This window comes from Ceratotherium simum, chromosome 14, assembly GCF_057802395.1.
Source record: "Ceratotherium simum simum isolate JZ-2026a chromosome 14, ASM5780239v1, whole genome shotgun sequence".
NCBI classification, from domain to species: domain Eukaryota; kingdom Metazoa; phylum Chordata; class Mammalia; order Perissodactyla; family Rhinocerotidae; genus Ceratotherium; species Ceratotherium simum.
This window is the reverse complement of record NC_141913.1, coordinates 2131817-2156249: the sequence shown is the minus strand read 5'-3', so window position 1 is coordinate 2156249 and position 24433 is coordinate 2131817. Positions and strand designations below refer to the sequence as shown.

Genomic DNA, 24433 nt, shown 5'->3' with positions numbered 1-24433 from the left:
AAGAAAAGCAGCTTTTGATACAATGCTATTACAGCATGATCATTTACCCATAAATTGTCAGATACAGAGGGTTTTTTACGTTAGACATAAATGTTGTTCATTTTAAAAGCTATTATCATGCAACAAATAGAATGAGGATTATTTTTGCAGCTTGTATTCACTTTACAAATAAATAATCAGTTAGCACAACTCCAGGACAACAAACAATGCTTTTTGCTCCTGTGTTATTTGCTTGCAGGTTTTTTTTTTTTTTTTTGCCACAGGTTTTCACTGTGATATGCCAACTGGTCTCTTCTTATCTACCTAGTCAAAGGATTTCATTGATATTATGCAAACAAGGGGATATGCCTGAAATATTCTAATTTAACATTAGATTTTGGGGGGCTTCTGGGTTTCTATGATTTAAGACAGCAATCGTGTAGCAGTAAAAGGCTACCTTGTTTAAGGCAGAAGTGTGTTTTTTAAATCACCATTAATACATTTTTTTTAATACTTTTTGAGAAAGCATTTTAAGCAAAAAGATTCTAGAGTGAAGGTTGGTTTTTTGTTTTAGGGTTTTTCCCTAGCATCTACTCCCTCCTTGCTTGGTAACTGCACCCCGAGTCCCTTTGAAATATGTATCTATCCCTCCATCAGTAGGTGCAGACTGGCCGTGCCCTTCTGGAGAAAGGTCCATGGGAGCATCTCTTCAGGGCTTTGAGTCTTGATTAGCGTGGTGCCCAGAGAGAGAAAAGGATGCTGTCTTGTTCCCTGCAGCATGCTCTGAAAAGACAGGGCAGTAGTTAGGTAATAAATCTTTCTCTCTAAAACTCTGCATTTCTCCTAACCTTTATCCTGAGCCCAGCTTTCTGGCCTGCCACTGGATTCTGTGAGCTTCCTTATGCCCTTACAATAAATTCCTCTTCTGCTTTAAATTAACTGTGGTCCAATTTTATTGCTTGCAACCAAAGAACTCTAACTGATACAGGAGCCCTTTTGTGAGATTAACTCCGTGATAAAGTAATGGACATTAACTCCATTTTAGCCATCAGGAGCTCTTCCCAGAGATGAATTATTGCCTGACCTTGCCAAGTGGCCCTCAGGAGTCCTCAGGAGGTAAACTTGAAAAAATCAATAGCCTTAGGAGAACTGCTTCTAAGCGTTTTGTTGCTAGTATGTTGCCCTAGGACTTGGTAACTGATCAACACGGTAATGCTACATTTGCCCATTCACATAATGGACCTTCTAATTTATGACCTATAATATCAATTATATTTGTAGAAACCCCAAGTGACCCACTTCCACAGACTCATTCCCACAATAAAATGAGCAGTGAACTGCCACATAATATGCCTTTGTGTCACCTATAAGACACATTAAGAGGGCCGGCCCCGTGGCTTAGCGGTTAAGTGCGTGCGCTCTGCTGCCGGCGGCCCGGGTTCGGATCCCGGGTGCGCACCGAGGCACCACTCCTCCAGCCATGCTGAGGCCGCGTCCCACATACAGCAACTAGAAGGATGTGCAGCTATGACAGACAACTATGTACTGGGGCTTTGGGGGAAAAATAAATAAATAAAATCTTTAAAAAAAAAAAAAAAAGACACATTGAGTCTGATATAGATAGTTCTAGAAGGAGTGAACAATACCTTCTCCTTTTCTAATATGTTTACTATCATCTTTAGGAATCTCGAATGCCCTTTGAGGCATCAAGATATAATGATCATACTTTAGCTGAAATTTCTGCCCACAAATTTCTTAAAATCAAATGAAAAAATTAGCCTTCTCTACTGAAATAAGATGTTTGCTGGGCCACTGAATAACGGTACAGGTTGTGCTTGTTCCAGCAGGGTTCAGTTGGAGCTAGTGGCACTTGGAGGCATTCTGAGATGTCCCTTATGGTGAGTGGAATTCTAAAAATGCACTCACCCCACACGCAGATTCCAGACCCTACTGTAGAACTTGTGAATATGATGACATATCATTCCTGTGATTATATTATTAGGCTTATCATATGCATAATTATGATTATGAGAACATGATTATGCCATGTTTTTATATGGCAAAGTTGACCTTAAGAGTAGGACATTCTGGGCCGGCCCCGTGGCTTAGCGGTTGGGTGCGTGCGCTTCGCTGCCGGCGGCCCGGGTTCGGATCCCGGGTGCGCACTGAGGCACCGCTCCTCCAGCCATGCTGGGGCCGCGTCCCACGTGCAGCAGCTGGAGGGATGTGCAGCTATGACATGCAGCTATGTACTGGGGCTTTGGGGGAAAAATAAATAAATAAAATCTTTAAAAAAAAAAAAAAAAGAGTAGGACATTCTGATCTCTGGGTCTGATCTAATCTCTTGAGCTCTCAAAAGTGGAAAGCTGTCTCAGGCTGGTGGAGGGGAAGTGAGAGAGATTTGACTGGATGAGCCATTGCTGGCCCTGAAAATGAAGGATTCCAGAAGAAGGAATGCAGATAACCTTAGAGAAGTCGAGAACCACCACTGTGGCACATCACCAAGGAATTGGGGACCTCAGATGATAGCCACAAGCAACTGGATTCCACCAGCAACCTGAATAAGCCTGGAAGTGAACTCTTCCCCAGAGCTTCCAGATAAGCACTCAGCCAGGGGACACCTTGATTTCAGCCTTGTGATGCCCTGAGCATAGCAAGCCAGCCCAGCCTTCTGACTTAGAGAACTGTGAGCTAATCAGTGCATGCTGTCTTAATCTGCTAAACCTGTGCACCTTGTTAGACAACAGTAGAGAGCAAATACATCCCTCGATGGAGAAAGTCTTGGTCAGCTAAACTTACTTCTCACACCAGGGTTTCTAGGTCTCTTCCCATGGAAAAGAGGGTGTCTTTGGGAAATTATTCTCCAAGTTCTGCTGCCAACCTCCCATGCCCAATACGACCCTCTAGTTGTCACTGAAGGGGAAGAAAGATGAAAGGAAAGGACAGCAACACTTAATGAGTGACGATTCAGTGGTAGTGATATCATGAGGGGTCTTCACTTAACGTACACAACAATCCTGGTGGCAGAGAGTGCATCCTTATTTCACAGAAGGAGGAACTAAGTCCCACAGATGTCGGGTTACATAGAAGATCAAAGTTACACAGCAGCAGGTGAAAGCAAATGAGGAACAAGCTGTTCTCTAAACTGGGTTTTTACTGTTAAATTTATCCCAAATTACACTCACCCAAAAACTACTGCAGGACACTTAACCACAAGGGCGAAGGAAACCTAAAGAGTAGGCTTCAGTCCTGGGGCCCTCTGGCCAACGTGACTCACACCTCACAATGCCTGAGACAGAAGAAAAAGATAGCTTCGCAGCGCCATTTAAAATGAAAAATCCTAAAACACTTCCCTCAAGACCCTTAAGCAATTATTTGTGAACGCAAAAAATTTGTGACATCTTATAAATAATGTTTAATTTTTTTATTGACGTTTTAATGGTTTTTAACATTGTGAAATTTTGGGTTGTGCATTTTTGTTTGTCCATCAGCATACATATGACTCCCTTCACCCCTTGTGCCCACCCCCCATCCCCCACCCCCACTGCCCCTGGTAACCACAGTACAGTTTTCTCTGTCCATGTGTTGGTTTATATTCCACATATGAGTGAGATCATACAGTGTTTGTCTTTCCCTTTCTGGCTTATTTCACTTAACATAATACGCTCCAGGTCCATCCATGTTGTTGCAAATGGGACGATTTTGTCTTTTTTTATGGCTGAATGGTACTCCATTGTATATATATACCACATTTTCTTAATCCAATCGTCAGTCGAGGGACACTTAGGTTGCTTCCACTTCTTGGCTATAGTGAATAATGCTGCAATGAACATAGGGGTGCATAAGCCTCTTTGGATTGTTGATTTCAGGTTCGTTGGATAGATTCCCAGTAATGGGATGGCTGGGTCATAGGGCATGTCTATTTTTAAGTCTTTGAGGAATCTCCATACCCTTTTCCATAGAGGCTGCACCAGTTTGCATTCCCACCATCTGTGTATGAGGGTTCCTGTTTCTCCACATCCTCTCCAACACTTGTTGTTTTTTGTCTTGGTGATTATAGCCATTCTAACGGGTGTGAAGTGGTATCTTAGTGTTGTTTTGATTTGCATTTCCCTGATGATTAATGATGTTGAACATCTTTTCATATGCCTATTGGCCATCTGTATATCTTCTTTGGAGAAGTATCTGTTCATTTCCTCTGCCCATTTTTTGATCAGGTTGTTTGTTTATTTGTTGTTCAGTTGTGTGAGTTCTTCATATATTATGGAGATCAACCCCTTGTCAGATGTATGTTTACAAATATTCTCTCCCAGCTGGTGGGTTGTCTGTTCATCTTGATTCTGGTTTCGTTTGTCTTATAGAAGCTCTTTAATCTGATAAAGTCCCACTTGTTTATTTTTTCTTTAATAATGTTTAATTTTTAAGCTACATTTTAAAACTAACTTGAAGAGGTCACGTATTTTATCAACCCTACAATTACACCACAGTGGGTCTTTTTTGTTGTTTTTTGGCATCTCTAACAAATAAGCTATTTAAATACTTTCTACTATAAATTGTAAAACAAGTAGACACTGTACCAATCATATAACAATTGTCTCATATCCTGAGTAAGCTAGGATAAATCAAGTATAGCCTAATAGTCAGGGAGCAGAACTTAGTGAAATTTAAGATGCTACAGGCTTTTCTACTTTATTCCTTTTTTTTTCCAAGAAAATTTATAATCTTGATAACATGGAACCCACAGCTAAATAATTCTAAATAAAATTGCCAGTGAGTATGCTTTCTAATACTAGTTTCTCACTCAAGATGTTTCATATACCTTCTTAGACATTCCCTCAAAATAGCTCTGAGATATTCTCCAGCCAGAATATTTAAATACACGTGAACCAGGATAAGGGTAAAATCTAGCCTATGGGTTACAAACTGGGACTCAAGAATCTGACCAACTGAATTGGAATACCAACTCTGCCACTTACTAGCTGTGCGGCCTTGAGAATGATACATAATCTTAGCTTCCTCTTCTGGAAAATGGAGATCATAATAGTACTCAGCCCATAGCGTGGCAGAGGTGAAATGAATTAACACACACAAAGCACTTATATAGTGCTCACTAGGCACCAGGCATGGTTGTAAGTAACAGCTCTAAGGAATGTTTGGCTCTATTGTATGCACCAACTCCCTACAGCCATTGTCAGTGCATGAGGACAACCAGGACAGACTTCTGGGGAATTCTTTCAGGGTCCCCCATCCCTACATCTGCCCAATTGAGCTACCAATATACTCATCTCTAGCCATAGGTATGAGAGGACCACATTTTTAGTGCATAAATGAAAACTTAAAATGAATGTAGAAACTTCAGAGTCGTTATTAAACGAAAAGTAGCCAAGAATCAAGCAGGTAATGTGGCTAGTGAAGTGGCTGCAGCTGTCTGCAAGGCGGTGTGAATCTGCAACATTTAGTAGTTAAACCAGCAACGCATTTAGGAACTATTTCTGAACACGAAAAAGGATTCTTTTTAGGAATGTAACACTGTTTTAACTCCAAAACACAGGAAGTGAGAGAGTACTGAGCAGAGATATGCATTATCAAACTGATGCTAAAAACAAAATCATAAGGAGAGAACTTGATGGCATATGCCAATAGGCTCTACTTGCCCAGAAACCAACAATTACAAATTTGCTCATTAAGAAAAACTGCTTTTGCAACTATGACATACAACTATCTACTGGGGCTTTGGGGAAGAAAAAGAAAAGGAGGAGGATTGGCAATAGATGTTAGCTCAGAGCCGGTCTTCCTCAGCAAAAAGAGGAGGATTAGCATGGATGTTAGCTCAGGGCTGATCTTCCTCACAAAAAAATAAATAAATACAAACTAAAAAAAAAAAAGAAAAACTGCTTTTAGCAAAGTCCTATAAAATGTGGGTTTTATAGGCAGACATACCCTCTACTTTCTAGCTATGCTTAACCTTGGCAAGCTACTTCAACACCACTAAATCTCAATTTCTTCAACAAGAAAGATATGAGCACTTCTCATAGTTATCTGAGTATTAAATGCGATCATGCATAACAGTTGATAAGAAGGGTTCCTTGAGTTTATCCATTATTATTACTATCATTGTTATTATTCAGGCAATTCTGAGATCTACACTAAAAAAAAAGAACTACATCACTAAAAGGGGGAAAACCCCTCAAGACAAATTACTTCTTTTCTATACACGTCGACCTTAAGAAAGTTACGAGTTTCTAAAGCAGTGTGCAGCCTTTCCTCTGAGCTCAAGGATCCCCTGCATTCAGTCCACACACACTTCCCCTTGACCCCATCAAACATTCCATGCTGGATTCCAAGATCCAAATATGTCTGCAACCATTAGAGAACAGGGGAAACGGTTACCTCCCAGGGCCTGGGCAGTTCACTATGGACTGAGCCACACACTGAGCCAGCCACCCAGGAAAGACGTGGAATCAAGGGTGGCTTTTCTTAAGGGAAGGAGGAAGGAAGAGTGATACCCTGCATGGCACACAATTAGATGAAGTCACGGCCAGTGTAGGGTGTGAGGACCAAAGAGAATGATACATTTCATTATTTTCAAGGAGTACTTACACCACAAAACTGTAAGACAATAGGTATCTGTTTAGTTTTCCCTATGCAAGCAAAAAATGCACAGTTTCCCAGGTAAAGCAGTAAAGAAATATTCCCCACCCGCATTATTAGTCTCTGGTCTATGTGCATTTGGACACAGGAAGTATAGAACAAAAGTGCTAACACATGGGAACATCTTTCCTATGTCTACTTGAAAATGTCATCCCTCACAAGCATGAGGTCCAGTAACACAATTCCTTTCATCACTACCAGACAACAATATATTTTTATTTTATGCTACAACATTTCAAGCATCAATCAATGAAGATTTCACAATACACTAAGGCCCCTGAAGACAGAAACTTGCCACCTTGAATATAGCACGTTTTTGTAAGCAAGTTGCTGTTCACATGGTTGCCTTTGGTTTTAGGGAGAGAAATGCCATTATCACACGGCACAGAATCACATATGGCCAACGTGCACCACCTCTCATTAATCTGCCTCTCTCCATCACATGTGATCCCCTCAGATTTGAAATATTTAGAATTTATAGCTTCCACTAAATTATACTTCAATAATGGGTAAAGTCTATTGTCAAAGTTAACTATTAACTTAAAAATAGTGACAAATTAATGATCCACAGTCCCCTATATTTTTTCTTATCAAATATTTTATTTTTTTAGAGCAGTTTTAGGTTTACAACAAAACTGAGAGCAAGGCACAGAGATTTCTCATATACTCCCTGCCCCACACATGCACAGCCTCCCCCATTCCTCACCAGACACTCCTCACCAGAGTGGTACATATTTTACCACTGATGAGGTGGATGAATCTACACTGACTCATCACAATCACGCTCCATAGTATACATTACAGTTCACTGTTGGTGTCGTACATTCTATGGGTTTGAACAAAAGTATAATAACATGTATCCATCATTATAATATCATACAGAATACTTTCACTGCCCTAAAAACCCTCTGTGCTCTGCTTATCCATCTCTCCCTCCACTCCCACTGCTGGAACCCACTGTGATTTTTTCACTGTCTCCATAGTTTTGCCTTTTCCAGAATGTCATATAGTCGGGATCACACAGTTATGTAGCCTTTCATATTGGCTTCTTTCACTTAGTAATATGCATTTAAGTCCCCTCCATGTCTCTTCATGGCTTGATAGCTCGTTTCTTTTTTAGCTCTGGATAATATTCCATTGTCTGGATGCACCACAGTTTATCCATTCACTTACTGAAGGACATCTTTGTTGCTTCCAAGTTGGGGCAATTATGAATAAAGCTGATACAAACGTCAATGTACAGGTTTTTGTGTGGACATAAGTTTTCAACTCCTTTGAATAAACACCAAGGAGCACAAATGCTGGATCACATGGTAGTATGTTTAGTTTTGTAAGAAACTGCCAAACTATCACCCAAACTGGCTGTACCATTTTGCATTCCTACCAGCAATGAATGAGAGTACCTGTTGCTCCACATCCTCACCAGCATTCCATGTTGTCAGGGTTCTGGATTTTGGTCACTCTAATAGTGGCCAAAAATACTCTATACTCTAATAGGTGTGTAGTAGTATCTCACGTTTGTTTTAATTTGCATTTCCCTGATCACATATGATGTTGAGTATCTTGTCATATGCCTATTTGCCATCTGTAAATCTTCTTTGGTAAGGTGTCTGTTAAGGTCTTTGATCCTTCCACATTGTTTAAGGCACTCAAAATCTTTTAAGGACAGTCATTATTCACCATAAAACTTTGAATGCTAAAATTTTACATATATATCTCTGAGAAAATAAAAATATTCCCAATTATAAACCCTGATCTGAAAGTTCCTCATTAACAATACTTAGAAATCAAACCTCGAAATACGTAAAAAATATCTTACATGTGAAATAAGTGACACAATATGGGATAGGAAGATAAAACCAATTTTTTAAAAATTTAAACAGTATAGCTTCCTAATTGTCTAAATTTTACTTAATGAATACCAGCAGTTAGTAAATGCTACACATCTTGGAGGTGCAGAATGCAAAAAATCACTGGACTATATGATAAAATACATACTCAAAAATAAAGGGCAAAAGTAAAAGATAATCTCATTTTTTACCTGAAGGATTAGAAAAAATAAAAGGATTTGGGCATCCACTGTTGGCAAAGGTGTGAGGGAGCAGGCATGCCCTACATTGCTACTGGGAGGATGGACTGTACATCTTTTGGGGAAAGTATCTGGCAATGAGAGTTAAAATTTTAAATGCACATATCCTTTGACTCAGCAATCCTGCTGAGGAGTCTCTTCCATAGAAATAAAAGCATCAGCATTTAAGGATAGATACATACACATATATTTTGTTAAAAAAGTATTTGTAATAGTAAAAAATGAAAATAGCCTGAAAGTACATAAACAGGGCACATGGTTGAATAAATGATGATAATCCACCTATAGAATATTATGCTGCAATTAAAAAGAATGAAGTAAATCAATATGTATTGACCAGCAAAGATGTTTTGACATGCTAAGTGAAAAAGACTTTGGTAGGTCCTGGGCATGATATAATGCCATGTCTCTAACATAAAACAGAGAGGTGGACTTCATATATAGGTACATATTTATATACCTTTGTATAAGCCTGGAAATTATATAGAAAGACACAAACCAAAGTGTTAACATTGAAAATCTCAAGAGGGCTGGGTTTAAAAGAGAAAGAAACTTAACTCTTCTAATAGCAGGCTTAAATGATTTTTGTAATAAAAATAAGAAGAGTTGAAAGGTAAAGGATAAAGTTTAGACTGGCATACTACATTTATTATAAGTGAGCATGCACAGATATAATTTTTTAGTTAAATACCATTAACTGTTCCCTGTAAAAATATAGCCCATATGATACTCTTCTTAAATTATCTGCCTGATATCAACTGCTCCCCAAAGTCAGGACATACTCCTAGTCATATCCTGTTTGTTTCATCATTTAATGGCACAAGCTTTCTATTAGCAGGTCTACCACCACCATCAGACTGCCCCAGACCCCTAGGGCTGAAGCTAGCCAGGCTAGCGGCTTGTGGTGGGGGAATTGGCTCGCGTGGGCCATGCAGACAGACTAGCATCTCCTCGGATCACTATGGTTCTTGATCACTGTAGTGTCTACTTCTACAGGACCTGACAGATGACATGATAGTGTTTGCTGGTCCAGAACTGCACACGCTCAGTGGTTCTTTGACGGAAGACCTTCCCACTCCCCTAGGGCCCTGTCCAGGCAAGGGTGCAACATGCTTGTGCCCGAAAGTTCCCTCTCTTAGTACTTTCCACTTTCAGTCCTCACCCAAAGAACTGCATCCTTGGATGCAATCATATGTCTTAAGTAGGATGACCACATATTTTATCATCCAACCAGGGAAACTTTTGGGAAACAAAGAGGGTGCTATTAAATATTAGGCAGGAAAAATAGGTGTATGCCAGGGCTATCCCAAGGCAAAAGAGACATATAGTCACCCTACCCAAGAGCACTGAGCCATTACTGGGTACCACCCCCTTTTCTCATGGTGACCCCTCCTTAGGAATGGGTATCTTCCTTCATCCAGTACAATCATCACCTACTTTCCAGCGGACAGTGTCTCAAGTCCTTCCACATTAGGTGCCATAAGTGCCATATCCTCCCCCCTCCCTCCCTCATTCATTCCACAAATACATACTGAGCACCTACTACTCCTTCATTCACTCCTTCAGCTGATGACCAAGTGCCTGCCAGACACTCAGGCACCAGGGACACAACAGTGAGGAGCACAGAGAGCCTGTCTTTGTGGACGTCACATTCTGCTGGGGGTAGACAAACAACAAAAAAATAAGCAGACACGTAATAGGTTAAGTGATAAGTCTCACACAGAAAAATAAGACAGGGCACGGGGCATAGGGATGGGGGGTGAAGAGAGTGGGAGCTGCTCTTTCTATAGGGTGCGGGGCTGTTCTCTCTAAAAAGGAGGCATTTAAGCAGAGATCTAAGGGAAGGGGGCAGGGCATTTCAGGCAGGAGAAATGGCAGGAAAGGGCTCCAAAAGGAGAGCATGATGCTCAAGGAGTGAGCACGAGGGAAGCAGTGGGCCTGATCATGCAGAAGAGGACTTTGGGTTTTACTCCGAGAAATGAGCCAAGTAACATGTGCCAAGAACTCTGCCACGTGGTGAGCAGAAACAGAGCAGCCTCTGTCTGAATGGAATCAGTGTCAAGGGGGGCAGTAAGATATTAATCAACCAGAGAAATAAAGGCCTTCTAAGGAAGGCAACTCTCATCAACTCCCTTTTAAACTGTGGTCCATCTGGGCTGGCTCCGTGGCTTAGCGGTTAAGTGCGCGCGCTCTGATGCTGGCGGCCCGGGTTCGGATCCCGGGCGCGCCCCAAGGCACCACTTCTCCGTCCAACGCGAGGCCGAGTCCCACGTACAGCAACTAGAAGGATGTGAACCTATGACACACAACTGTCTACTGGGGCTTTGGGGGGAAAAAAATGAATAAATAAAATCTTTAAACTGTGGTCCATCTGCTTCTCTTGCTAAAGATAAGAAGGGGAAAAAACCTAAGTTCTGGTTCACTGCCATGCCAACAGGTAGATATTGAAACATCGTATGCTCTATCTGCTGAAACATACAGCTGTTAAACCAGTGATCGTCTGCTATTTTTAGTTGCAAACGTTTACTATTACCACTGAAAAAGTAAAGTAGTTCCCTTACACAATATACTTATTAATCTCCAAACAATTCCAAAAGCTCATGTTCAGAGAAGAATCTAGTAGGGTTTTATAAACTGTAGGAATGTGTAATCATCAGCTGCCTGGCAGCAATTCCAGAAATAACATGTAGATTTTACACAACTGCTTTATCAGATTTTAAAGAGAAAGATCTTGAGAGGGGAAGAAAAGGGTATTTAGAATGAGTAGGATATTACGTGTAGCCTGTCTAGAAAGTGTCAGCTATAACAAAATTAAGAGAAAACGCCACTCCTTAAATTCCCAAATAATTTCCATGGTTGGCCCTAGACTTTGCATATCAGTGACTTCATTGGCAAAACTGTGCAAAGCACAGAAAATTAATATTTGTCCAGAGACTTATAAGGGCTTCTCAAAGAATTAAAAAAGTACTTTTTAAAAAATATTTTCATATTCTCAGGACTTAACAAAAATCACCTCTTTTATATTGTTCTTGTTTTTTAAATAATCTGGCACATTCAAATCAGTACAACACTTGTCAGTATGATTTGTGCAGTTAAATCCTTAAATTTGGGTGGTCTCTTAATACCCTAATCCTTCACATACACTAGGCTAGAATCATCTTTCAGCTGATGGAAAACTTGCCCAAACGGGACATCAACCAACCATTCTGAGACATGAAATTTTGGAGAGGGGTGTGGGGATGAGAGTTTAGTTATGAAAATCGGTAACACTGATTTTGGCTACACATTGATCCTTTACAGCTAACCTTTGCAAGCAAGATACAGTGTAAGTCAGGCTAAAGGGCAAGGATGAGATAGGAAGTTCAAGGTCACCAAAGCACTAGAAACAGAGATGGCAACACTCCCACAGCTAGAACTGATCAGTGGTCACCAAATTTTTCTTTCCTCCATGCCAGGGCTCTGAGGTGACCAAGAGGTTATCTATCTACTGACCTGTCACTAAAGAAGCTAATCAGGAGACACAAGAATTTTTCCAACAACTGCAACAATAAATAATTGCTGCTTTCTAATAGCCAAGAATGCTATGGAAACAGTAAGAAAGTAAGCCAAGAGAAATGTCTTTGCTTCCCTGAGCTTCTAAAAGCTTTGAACACACTTCTCGAGAAAAAGAGCCAAGTATGAATTATGTGATCATCCCTTGATGCCTGACACAGTGCCACACATACAGCAATTTCACAACAAAAAATTGTGTTGAATGAGTAAAATAAATTTCTCCTATCAACTGCCAAGTTTCGTGTAATGCAGATTATCTGCAAAGGTTACTGTGTGGAAAAGGTTCAGATGCAGGGTGAAGTGTCAATGGTTCTTCACCAAGTGAAGGAGGATCGAGAACCTGTTCTGAAACCATGTCCAAGCAGCCGATGTTTATTCTGTCCTCACCACTGGAATGAAAAGAAGTTGTGATATTAGTTAACTTCCAGAGATGTTTTTAGACTATACGCTTTGGGTTTAACTTTTATGTACACTTTTCTTACCCAAAAAATGTGTGGGCTCTCAATGGGCCCCTCATGAGTTTAAGCCCCGGTGTTCTTCAAGTGTGCCCTGTGGATGAGGGCCCTCACTCATGGAATGCTGCTCAGTTTTCCCTTAATGTCACAATGTCCTCACTATCGATTACAGTTTCCAGCTAGTTATGTGAGATGATTTAAAACGCAAACTATCTGTACAAGTGAAAGAGCATTTTTAAAACACTAAAAGAATGAAGGCCCTAAACTAGAACAAAAATCTCTAATCCAAGGACTCCATAAATAACACCCAAAAAAGAAGAATAAATTTCTATTTGCAATATTTACGAAGCGGGATTATTTTATTAAAACTGATTTAGTTTACGTTTTCCTCCAAGTTGATTACAATTGTATTTCTAGATACAGCTTGAGTATGCACATTGTTTCAACACTTAACTCTTACCATGCCACCACACAGCACTCTTTACTGCCCATCATCCACTAGGTCTAGAACAAATGTGTCACTTTAGGGGACAGTTGGGGCTTTTAGCACTTCCTACTTGTATTTTTGAACCACTAGGACTAAAAGTCATTTCTTTTGCATTTAACTGAGCAAAACAAGAGTGTTTGGCTTCATTTCTATGTATCCACAGAAACAGAATGAAGAGCTTATCAAAGTCGATCTAGGCAGAATTTAATGCATCATCTTTATTTATTTTACTTCTACCAGTGTCTAATTCTCTAGGTTGTGTACAAAATCAGAGAACCTCACAAGTAACTAATTTCTTTACTTTTTGCTGGAAATCTTACTACTCCCCTCATCTATCTCTGCCTTATCTATCCCTAGGAAGGAAAAGGAACTACCTCTCTACAATTATGATCTCAAAAGTCAGCCCTCTCCCCACTGCCTGCCCAGTCTTTGGTTTCCTCCCCAGAGTTCCCTCTCCTTCTCCAAAGACTGCCACAGATTTGCTCCTCTCCTCTGGTGCCATCCCATCTTCCTCCCTGTGTGCTTCCCCACCTCCTGCCCCTTCACAGAGAAAACAGAAGCCACAGCAGGGAATCCCTTGAGCTCCCATCTAACAAACAGACACCTCTATCTGAACATGCTTCCCCCACTTCCTCCAGCTACAGTGGAAGAGGAAATTTTACTCTTATTTTGGGACAATCCTTCTACCTATGCTTAGGATCAAATTCCCTCCCATCTTCTTGAGAGGTTTTTCAACTTATAGGAGAATGGTTTTCAAATTTAACTATCCTTTGGAATCACCTGGGCAGCTTTTAAAAATCCCGACCCCAGCCATGTCCAACGCCATCTACATCAGAACCTCTGTGGGTGGGACCCAGTATCAGTATTTTTTAAAGATTCCAGTTGCTTCCAATGTGCAGACAAAGCTGAGAACTGCTCCCCTCTATCTTCCGTCTCTTGAAGGGTGTTGAAGTATTTGCAAGTCTCTTCCATCTTAAAAACAGCTCCCCCCCGATCCCGGGTAACTCTGTAAGTACTTCCATATCTTTCTCATTTCCTTCATGATGAAACTTCTTAGAAGACTTGTCTACACTCTTCTCTACTTCCTCACCTTGACTCACTTCTCCACCCAGTTCATTCCAACTTCTGCCCTACTGTTTTCACCACAGCCATCACTAACCCTGTTGCTAAGGCCAGTAGTCTTCCCAGTGCTATTGTTCTCAACGTCCTTGACTGCTCAGCAGCATGTTTCTTCTTATCTGTTTTCTCCCAGTAAAGAGTGTGCCCCTCTGACTTACACATAGAATCTTTCTTTTTTTATCAGTAAGGTTTTCTCCTACTATGTCTTTGAATATTTTTTGTTCTCATTTTCATTCTCTTCCTTTGGAAAAAAAGCGAATATGTGACAGGTAATCCTCTGTCTTTCAGTGTATCATCTTCAGAGAAATCTTTTTTTTTTTTTTTTTTTGGTGAAGAAGATGAGCCCTGAGCTAACATCCATGCCAATCCTCCTCTTTTTTCGCTGAGGAAGACAGGCCTTGGGCTAACATAAGCCCATCTTCCTCCACTTTATATTGGACGCCGCCACAGCATGGCCTGACAAGCAGTGCATCAGTGCACACCTGGGATCCGAACCCGGGCCGCCAGCAGCGGAGCATGCGTACTTAACCGCTACGCAACGGGGCCGGCCCCCAGAGAAATCATTTTTATTTCATCTTTTTTACTTGTAGGAATTTCTCAAGTCTGACTTGTATATCCTCGTGTTTTCTCTTGGATTTATTATTTTTTGTGGCTTCTAATGTGATTTTCATCTTTCTAATAGTTTGATTTTTCTCTTTTATTTCTTTACTGAGATTGGTCACCTCACTTTTTCCACCTCCTTTCTCTTTTCTTTCATTATATGTGTCTTTTCCTTAAACATTTTTTGCAGAAAACCCAGTTATCATTATTCCTTGGAGGCCATTGAGAACTACGAGTCTAAATTTTTTTCTGTTTGTAAGATAACTTGCCCTCTGATATATATTCTTCCTGTCTTTGTCTACGTTCCTTTCTTCTGTTAATTTGCGCCATCTATGCCAAGGTGTGCTACTAACCAGAAGGCATTCATGCTGGAATGGAGTGCAGGAAGAATTGCCTAGCTTCAAGTTCAGGAGTGAACTCCAACATTTTCTCCAGCTCTCTTGAGTCCCTGTACCAGGGAGTATTTCATACTCTAGTTTTTGGTGTGACTCTTCAGTTTAAGCAGAGAGTCAAATGTAGGTTAGAGATCTCATGACCACCGCTACCTTTCTTCCAGCCTCACTTTGAGCAGTCCCCTAATTTTAGGATCCTATATTAGACATTAAGATGGCATGGGGTCACCATAGTGGCCAAGGGAGGTTGGGCACTCACTCCAGGGGACTCCATTCACATAGACTTTGATGTTAATTGGTCCCTAGAGTTGTTTAGTTTACAACCTGCCCAACTGTACACAATGACTCTTTTCTGTCAGCTCCATGTCCCCCAGCTTTCTATGGTGCACGACCAACCTGCTACAGTGGAAGCCCACCTCTGCTATCTTATCATTTTAGTGAAGCCATTTAATTTCTATAGGACTGACTACTTGAGAAACCTCTATCCTCCCGAAAACTTGAGGATGGTGTAAGCTCATAGCATCTTCTCTCCTTTGGTCCCCATTTCACTACATTTGGCAAGTCTTCCTTAGAGTTTGCTATTTAACAGAGAACAGCATTCTCTTCTTTGTTTTTCTTCTTTTTGTTCCTTTTGGGGGCTTCAAGACAGAAAAATGGAATAAAAATGCCTTTGCTCCACCATTTTTAACTAGGTCTTTGTTTAATTTTTAAACAGTTTAAACTAAGGCCAATAAACATTTTTTTTTTTCAGTAAAGCTGACCAAATACTAACTATCCCAAAAGATTAAGTTGATTAAATTAGGAAAAATTACTTACCCTTGAATTTACTATTCTGAATATTTCCAAAGACTGGACTCATTTCTAAAAGACAAATTATTATTTTTGTTATATTTCACTATGTTACCTCATGTGCAAATCATAAATATATATTTTGCTTTCTGCCTATTAACAATCCCCATGAGGAAGTGCTCCACCATGGGCTTCAGTAACCATGGATTCCAACACTCGCTGAGCTTGTGAACTCATTTTAAAAAGTAGGTTCTTGAAAGACATGCTTAGAAAATTATGATTCCTTCCAATGCCGTGGATTAACTTTCATTTAACTTAATCCTGAATAAATTCAGGCTGAGTGCTTTAAGGCGGTTTTTCCCTGAGAAATTACACTGAAAAGTTAACAATGATGATTATAGATGACCACCTTCCTCTCTTAACCTTGCCAAGTATAAATGAAGCCTTCATAAACGCCTCCATTTGTGTACTTCAGTACAAAATTCTAATCTCGTCTCCATTTATGTTTTAAGTTTTTTATTTGTTTCTTTTTCAAATCAATATAAAAAAATTAAAACTATAGCAATTGTACGGGCTTTAAAAAGTCCAGCTTTCTCTTCCACTCCCAGCTCCCACCCCTCCCATCCCCCTGCCACTGAGCTATCATAACCTCAAGTGCAAAATCATGATCAACTGCAACAACCAATTATATCTTTGACTTACAAGTGATCACTAATTTTCTCTAAATCCATTTACTTTCTTTTGGGAGAATATTTTAGAAATAATAATTGTTATGTATTCCATATTATTATATATTCCATTTACACAATAACAAAACATTATTTTATAATGTAAATATTTCCTTCATAAAAAGACAGTTGTCTAGGTATAAAACAAATAAAAAATTCAGGTGGCCTATTATTGTATTTTTTCCTAACTGAGAGTGACAAAATGAAGAACTGCTAGATTGAGACCCCTCGGACGCTAGAGTTCTGTGGTCAGGAGGAAGCAAAGAGAAGAGAGGCAGGGCAGAGCGTCTCTCAGGAGCAAGGCACATGTCCTGCTAACGGAGGAGGCAGGAAATGCAACCTGACAAGGGTTCAGAGACTGCAGCAATCTTCTATCAAGTATTTTTAAATTCAGTTCCACGCAAGCCAACTCAGTTTTGCTCCGAGATTTTACCAGACATTTAGCTGGTGTGCATATAATTACTTGTCTCTCTGAATTGGGGGTGGGGAGTGGAAAACAGCACAGGAGGGGCAAAGTGTTTACAGAAAGGAATGAACCAAAAACCGATGTGAAAAAGAGCTCAGACTTAGAGATTCCTTCCAACATTGAAAATTTTTTATTATATTTTAACAACTTTAAGCAACAATTTTTTTTTTAAATCTAAAGGTTGTCACCTTTGTTTTGCTCAGAAGGCTAAGAACAAATATGTAATGCTCCTTATTCCTGACGGAAGATCTACCTTCTTCGTCTTATTTATCACAGGTATCTGAGACCGCTGTAGGATTCTTAGTGTATGTTACAACTTACACTCATCTTTCACAGTCAATCAAGTTACTTGCCATACCACGAGCATCCTTAGAATACCATCTTCAGAATTCATTTGAAGTGTTTAGTAGCTGAAATTCCTTGGAAGAGGTCCTACTACTTTATATAATCTTCAGCTCAGTTTTGAAATGATAATAATATTGCCATATACAAAATAGCAATTGTACACGAATTCTTAAGCCAGACCTCTATAAAGTCTCATGTACCAAAACAGAAACATCTATCAGACTGCTCCATGAATGTCTATATAGATCCCAGTTCTTATCTTCTCTGCTTCTATTGGATATATCTTTGCTACTTGATTCATCAAATATTAAGGTGAAATATAATTCTCATAACTAATAACTATGTTCATGATCATCTATAGGGAAATACATATGTTTCTTTCTGTGTTAAATAGTCTGACTTCATAATATCAAGCATGCTACCACATAGTTTATAGACTGAAAATATACTTTGAATCAAAGCAAACTTTTTTAACAAAGAGAGAGAAAGAATCTATACACAGTAAGCTTTTTATCTTAACACAAACTCTTTACAGCTGCACTGTCCAATATGGTAGCCATCGGCCACATACAGCTATTGAGCACTTAAAAGGTGGCTAGTCCAAATTGAGATGTGAGTATAAAATACACACCAAATTTTGAAAGCTTAGTTAAAAAAATGTAAAATATCTCATTAATAAATTCCATATTGATAACAGGTTGAAATGATAATATTTGGAAAACAAGTTAAATAAAACATATTAAAACTTTTTACCATTTTAAATGTGGCTACTAGAAATGTTATAATTATGGCTCACATTATATTTCTATTGAACAGTGTGGTTTTATAGACTAATGTTGAAATAGTCTATAAGACAATTCAACCATCCATTAGATTAAATGAACGTGTAAGACAACATGCATTCTCTCCCTAACTCTCTGATGTGTGTGTGGCAGGGGAGGGGAACAGCAAAGCTGTCCATCAGGAAGGTTACAGAAACAAAAGATTCAGCTCGTTGCCTTTAGCCTTATCTCTGACATTTAACTCTTCCAAAAATTTCCTCTGCTTCACTGCTTCCTGCTGTGAAAAGTTTCCAGGCAAATGGTGACCCATCTCCCAGGAGGCAGGCACACACTTTATAGATCAGTTGAGCTATGGCAATCACTACTGCTCTAGAAACTCTAGGATCCAAACAGGTATGCGAATGGACAGACACCCGTAGGAGTTCATGAAATTCTCTCAGGTTAAACATAAGCAGGACTTCAACACAAATCAGGCCACCCACTCAACACCCAAGCCACACTTGTGGTTCTCATTCTATCACCACTCCTGCAGAGGCATTCTTTCCATGAGACTGGTCACCACAAAGGGGTGGGTGAATGGGTTATGGTCATTGTGCTGAATTCTAGTCCTAGCCTGCTAAAGCTCTCTACTGCTTCCATTGCTTCCCATCTTCCAGCCCTTGACTCCCTAGATTTCTACAGTAACTGGAAGTCCCGTTGGTCAATGAGTGTTTACAACATGGCGCCTGGGCGCTCTTTCACACACCTTGGGGGCAGCAGATTTAGCATTTTCATGGAAGACTTTCAGGATATACATGCATTCACTCATTCATTCAACACATATTTATAGAGCCCCTACGATGTGCCAGGCGTTGTTCTAAGGCATTTGGCACACATCACTGAACAAAAGAGACAAAGATCCCGTTTGAGCAGGTAGACAGACAATAAATAAGAAACATAATAGAAAGGTGAGTGTTCTCAAACGCGGTGAATGCTAACCAGAAAACAAGCAGCACAGGGCAACGGTTAGGAAGGCCTGGGACTGAGGAGGCAGTGGCTATACGGAGTGGTCAGCGTGAGCCTTCACTGAGAGGCCGGGGTCCACACAAAGACCTCCGAGGGTGAGCGGAGTGGGCATCCGGGGAGGGGGACTGACAGCAGCATGGTCCACGTGCAGGAAGGAGGCCAGTGTGGCAGCAGTCAGCAGGGTGAGGGGCTGAAGGACAGAAGAACACAGGGGTAACAGGGCCAGACCAGACAGGACTCGGAGGCCATTATAAGGACTTCAGTTTTCACTCTGAGATGAGAATCTGCTGGAAGGTTTTAAGCAAAGGCATGATTTGCTCTGCCGTCTGCTTTGAAAGAGTCATCCGGTCTATTGTTCTGCATACTCTAGAGGTCAAGGACAGAAGCAGGGACTATTTAATTAAAATGCGTTAAATACTATTGCAATCGAAAGCTAAATAATAACGACGAAGACAAAGAAGGATAAGAATCATGGTTTCTGATCTGGGCTGAGGGAGGAGAGGCTGCAGGTGGTAAAGTGGGAGAAGTGGAGAAAACCCACGGTTGCCAGGACACAAAACGGTGCCCTTCTGACCCGTCTCTCAGGAGCAGGCGTGGCAGACGTTTGCCCTTTGCCCGGGCTGCTGCGCGCTCACGGCGAAGCCCCTTACTGCTCCTGTCCTTTGAAAAGGACTGCTGTAACCAGAGCTCCACCTTCCCTCTCCTGTGAAAGAAACTCCTTCTCGAAAGGCAAACAAATGACAAGAACAACAGAAAAGAAAAGGATGAACACACTGACCCTGAGAATTCGAACCTGATTCAACATTTTCTGTGGATTGTCTTCTGGTTTCCTCTAGCAGGAAAATGTGAGCATGTAAAGAAAAAAAAATTACCAGTATAAATAAACAATAATACAGAACTAATTTTCTTAGTTCTCATTTCACTGAATAATTATACCTTAGGGCTAACATGAATAATTTATTAAGTAGCATGCAGTTTATATGTAGCCCTGCAACTTTCAGCCCTCATTATGCAATAATCATTTGAAATCATTCCAGAGCAAACCATGCCTGAAAAGTGACTTCCATGCAAATGTCCTTTTCCTATCAACCTACAGATAGTTTACTAAGTATCTTTCTAGGTTAACAAGAGCTATTCAAAAAGCTATTTAAAAATCTTCTGTCTGAAATATATCCAATAATTCATTAAAGTCCTAAAATGCCAAACTTCTTTTTTTTACTAGATTATGCATGCTGATTCTTAACTGGAGTAAGCCTTTAAGGAATATAAAACCATATATTTGCTTCCCAGTTTCTCCAGTTATCAAAAGTAACCTATACTTCAACTAGGACCATTGTTTACAATGCTATCCTCACAAAACAATTCAGTTCTGGTGGTCTGGGAGCTAAAGGCCCTAGCAGAGTTGCACTTCACATTAAAATGGTCTCCACTTCTAGCTGTTATAATAAGCCAATATGTAATGAAGCACCAATGTATTAATCCTTAGAGGTGACCTGTTTTGATAAGTCTCACACAGCAAAGAACACTGATTATACTGACCTGAGTGCTCCTCATTTTTCTTGCTTCTTCACGTTCTCTGTTACATTGCAGATCATCATAAAATGGTAATCTAATTACTATAACTATTAATTATGCTCGTGATTAATTTGAAATACCTGACACAAAATGTAAATGGTATGGTGAGAAACAAGTCTTACTGAAATTCTAACTCCTGAAACTGTTTGGCCTCATTATCCGTCAAGTAACTGTGCTTAATTTCCTCTCAGCTGGGCATATTAATAGAGTTGGTCCCTAGTAGTATTTACTAAAAATGTGCTTCAACACAAAACAATTAGTGTGCACCTGAAATATGGCTTGGAACTGCAGACTCCCTTCCCCTATCAGGCTCCCAGGCCAACCCTAAAATAAAATCATTAGTCCTTGCTTTTGACTTGCCCTTAATACCTTCCCACCCATTCTGCCCAATGTGCAGTCCCCTCAAAAAGTCTGCTGATTGCCTTGGAACCTCCAAATATAATAAGGAATACAATCCTTTTGTAAACTGCTATGCAAATTGTTTATATCAGAAATAGTGGGGGCCTGGCCTGGTGGCATAGTGGTTAAGTGCACGCGCTCCGCTGCGGCAGCCCGGGGTTTGCAGGTTCAGATCCCGGGCGTGGACCGATGCACTGCTTGTCAAGCCATGCTGTGGCGGCGTCCCATATAAAATAAAGGAAGGATGGGCACGGATGTTAGCCCAGGGCCAATCTTCCTCAGCAAAAAGAGGAGGATTGGCAATGGATGTTAGCTCAGGGCTGATCTTCCTCACACACACACAAAAAAAGAAATAGTGGGGAGAAGGTTGGTTGAGGGGGAATAAACAAAAACAAGGACACTTAGCCAAAAACACCAGGACCCTCTTCTGAAGACAGTGATCCTGAGATACAGGACTGAGGAGTGGAGGGACCAGGCCAGAACAACCTGTTGGTTTCCAGAAGACTCAGCCTAGAACTACAGGGGATGGAAGTAAATCTATAGGATAGCCCTGGGTGCCAGGACAAAGTGTTGTGAAGATTCTTCAGGCATTGGAGCCTTTCCCTTAGTTAAACTAAACTAGAACTGTTAATCAGAGCATTAGGCTGCCCAGTGTCTATTCCGGCCAAAGCCCCCGGTAACTCTGCTCTCTTCAGGTCCAGTTATGGAGAAGGCGGAAGTAACACAGCTGTGAGTGCTATTATTGATCTAACCTGGGTTTTCCTTTCTATCTACTTATCAATTTCCCCTTGCAAGCAAGAACCCAGGTCTTTGTTCTCAGAAAGGAAGGGAAAAGAAGGTAAAGGAAGAAAAGGAAAAAGGGAGAGAAGAAAGAAATAGAGGGGAGGGAGGGACTATATATAGGGTAGATTAGGGCAAAGGGTGGAGGGGAGGGAAGGAACATGGAATCCAAGAATAAATGCTTTTTAACCAAAACTTTCATTAATAGCTTTACCTCTTAAGTTTCTGTTAGTTAAAACTTCCTTTTTTAAATTAATTTTTTATTGAGGTCACATTGGTTTATAACTATATAAATTTCAGGTGTACATCATTATATGTAGACTTCTGTGTAGACTACATCATGTTCACCACCCAAAGACTAATTACCATCCATCACCATACACATGTGCATCCTTCTGCCTCCTCCCTCCCTCCTGCCCCTCTGGTAAATCTACTCTCTGTGTCTACGTGTTTGTTTGTTGTCCTTGTTGTTGTATCTTCCACATGAGTGAAATTATACAGTATTTGACTTTCTCCATCTGACTTATCTCACTAAGCGTAATACCCTCAAGGTCCATTCATGTTATTAGAAATGGCAAGATTCTTTATTTAATGAAACATATTTTAATGATATATCTTTAAAATATTTTATGGCATGTCTTTCTCCTAGGATCAAAACACATCCTGTCATTTTGCCAACAATCAGTCTATCTCATTGTTTGAATATACTAGAATATTTGCCACCTATGATTCATAGAATATTAACAAAAGTTAAATAGACCTACTCTATAAAACTCTGATTCAAGGATAGGTAGGGTAAGCATACTGCCCAAGGAATACTTCCAAATATCCTAATTTAAATGTTCTTTTAAATTATAATACCTTCAAAAAGAAGCAGATCACTGGAAGACAGCAAGAGGAATAATGTGGTCTCCCAATCTCAGAAACACTACTGAAGCTGGAGCTGACTTCTATATAGTGTGCCTGACCAAACGTACAATAAATAAATACATATAAAGCATCCATTTAAATGAAAATCTGAACATCTTAAAAATCCAGATAAGCTAAAACAAAATCATAAACTGTACAGCATCTCAAAGGAAAGATTATTGCTGAGATTTCTAGAATGCAATACCTACATGTACACGCATGGGCATACACACAGCCCTTAAAAGGAAAATTGGTTGGCTGAGTGAATGCCATTTCTATCCAAACATATAGGTTGAGGAAATGTGATAATAACACTTAATAAGCATCTAAATGTAAAAGGAATATTCACCCGCAATGGTAAATTAACTGTATTCATGAGAGGACTCCTACCAAGAAATATATTCACTTTCTTATTGATGTCTCGGTGACAACTACAAAATTTTTGTCCCTAACCAAGACCTCTTCGACAGGCACCAGCCGATATGTCCAACTGCATACTCAACTGAGATATCTTGGTCTTCACTTAGATATCTTTTGACATCTCAAACTTAAAATGTCCAAGCCAAACCTGATTTTCCCCACCACATCCCATCTCCCAAACCTGTTCCTCCTATGGTCTTCCACATCTTGGTTAATGGCAACATCCTCAACCCACTTGCTCAGACCAAAAACCTTGTAGTTACCCTCGACCTGTCCCCTGCTAACTCAAATCCAATCTGTCACAAATCCTACTGATTCTACCTTTAAAAATACATCCAGAGGGGCCAGCCCGGTGGCACAAGCAGTTAAGTGCACGTGCTCTGCCACGGCGGCGCGGGATTCGCCAGTTCGGATCCCGGGTATGCACCGACGCACCGCTTAGCAAGCCATGCTGTGGCGGCGTCCCATATAAAGTGGAGGAAGATGGGCACGGATGTTAGCCCAGGGCCAGTCTTCCTCAGCAAAAAGAGGAGGATTGGCAGATGTTAGCTCAGGGCCGATCTTCCTCATACACAAAAAAATATATATATATCCAGAGACTGAGCATTCCTCATCACCTCCACTGTTACCACCTGGTCCAAGCAACCATTAATTCTTGCATTGAATATTTCAATAGCTTCCTAATGGGTCATCCTGCTTCCACTTTTGTCCCTATACAATCTTTTCCATAAAAAGCAGCCAGACTGATCTTTTTAAAGAGTCAGATCATATGACACTATGGCTCAAAGACCCATATGTGAGTAAAAGCCGTATACTGTCCTACAAGACCTGAAACCATTGACCCCTCTTCCCTTTCTGAACCCCTCTCCTACTACTCTCACTTTGCTTCTGCGTCTCTGCTTTCCTCATTC

General features: G+C 40.4%; 1 protein-coding gene across 2 annotated transcripts in view; it reads right to left on the bottom strand.

The window, feature by feature from the left end:
• PTPRM (protein tyrosine phosphatase receptor type M) overlaps positions 1-24433 on the bottom strand; it is a 771664-nt gene that overhangs the window by 655936 nt on the left and 91295 nt on the right. The gene's annotated exons all lie outside the window — the stretch shown is intronic.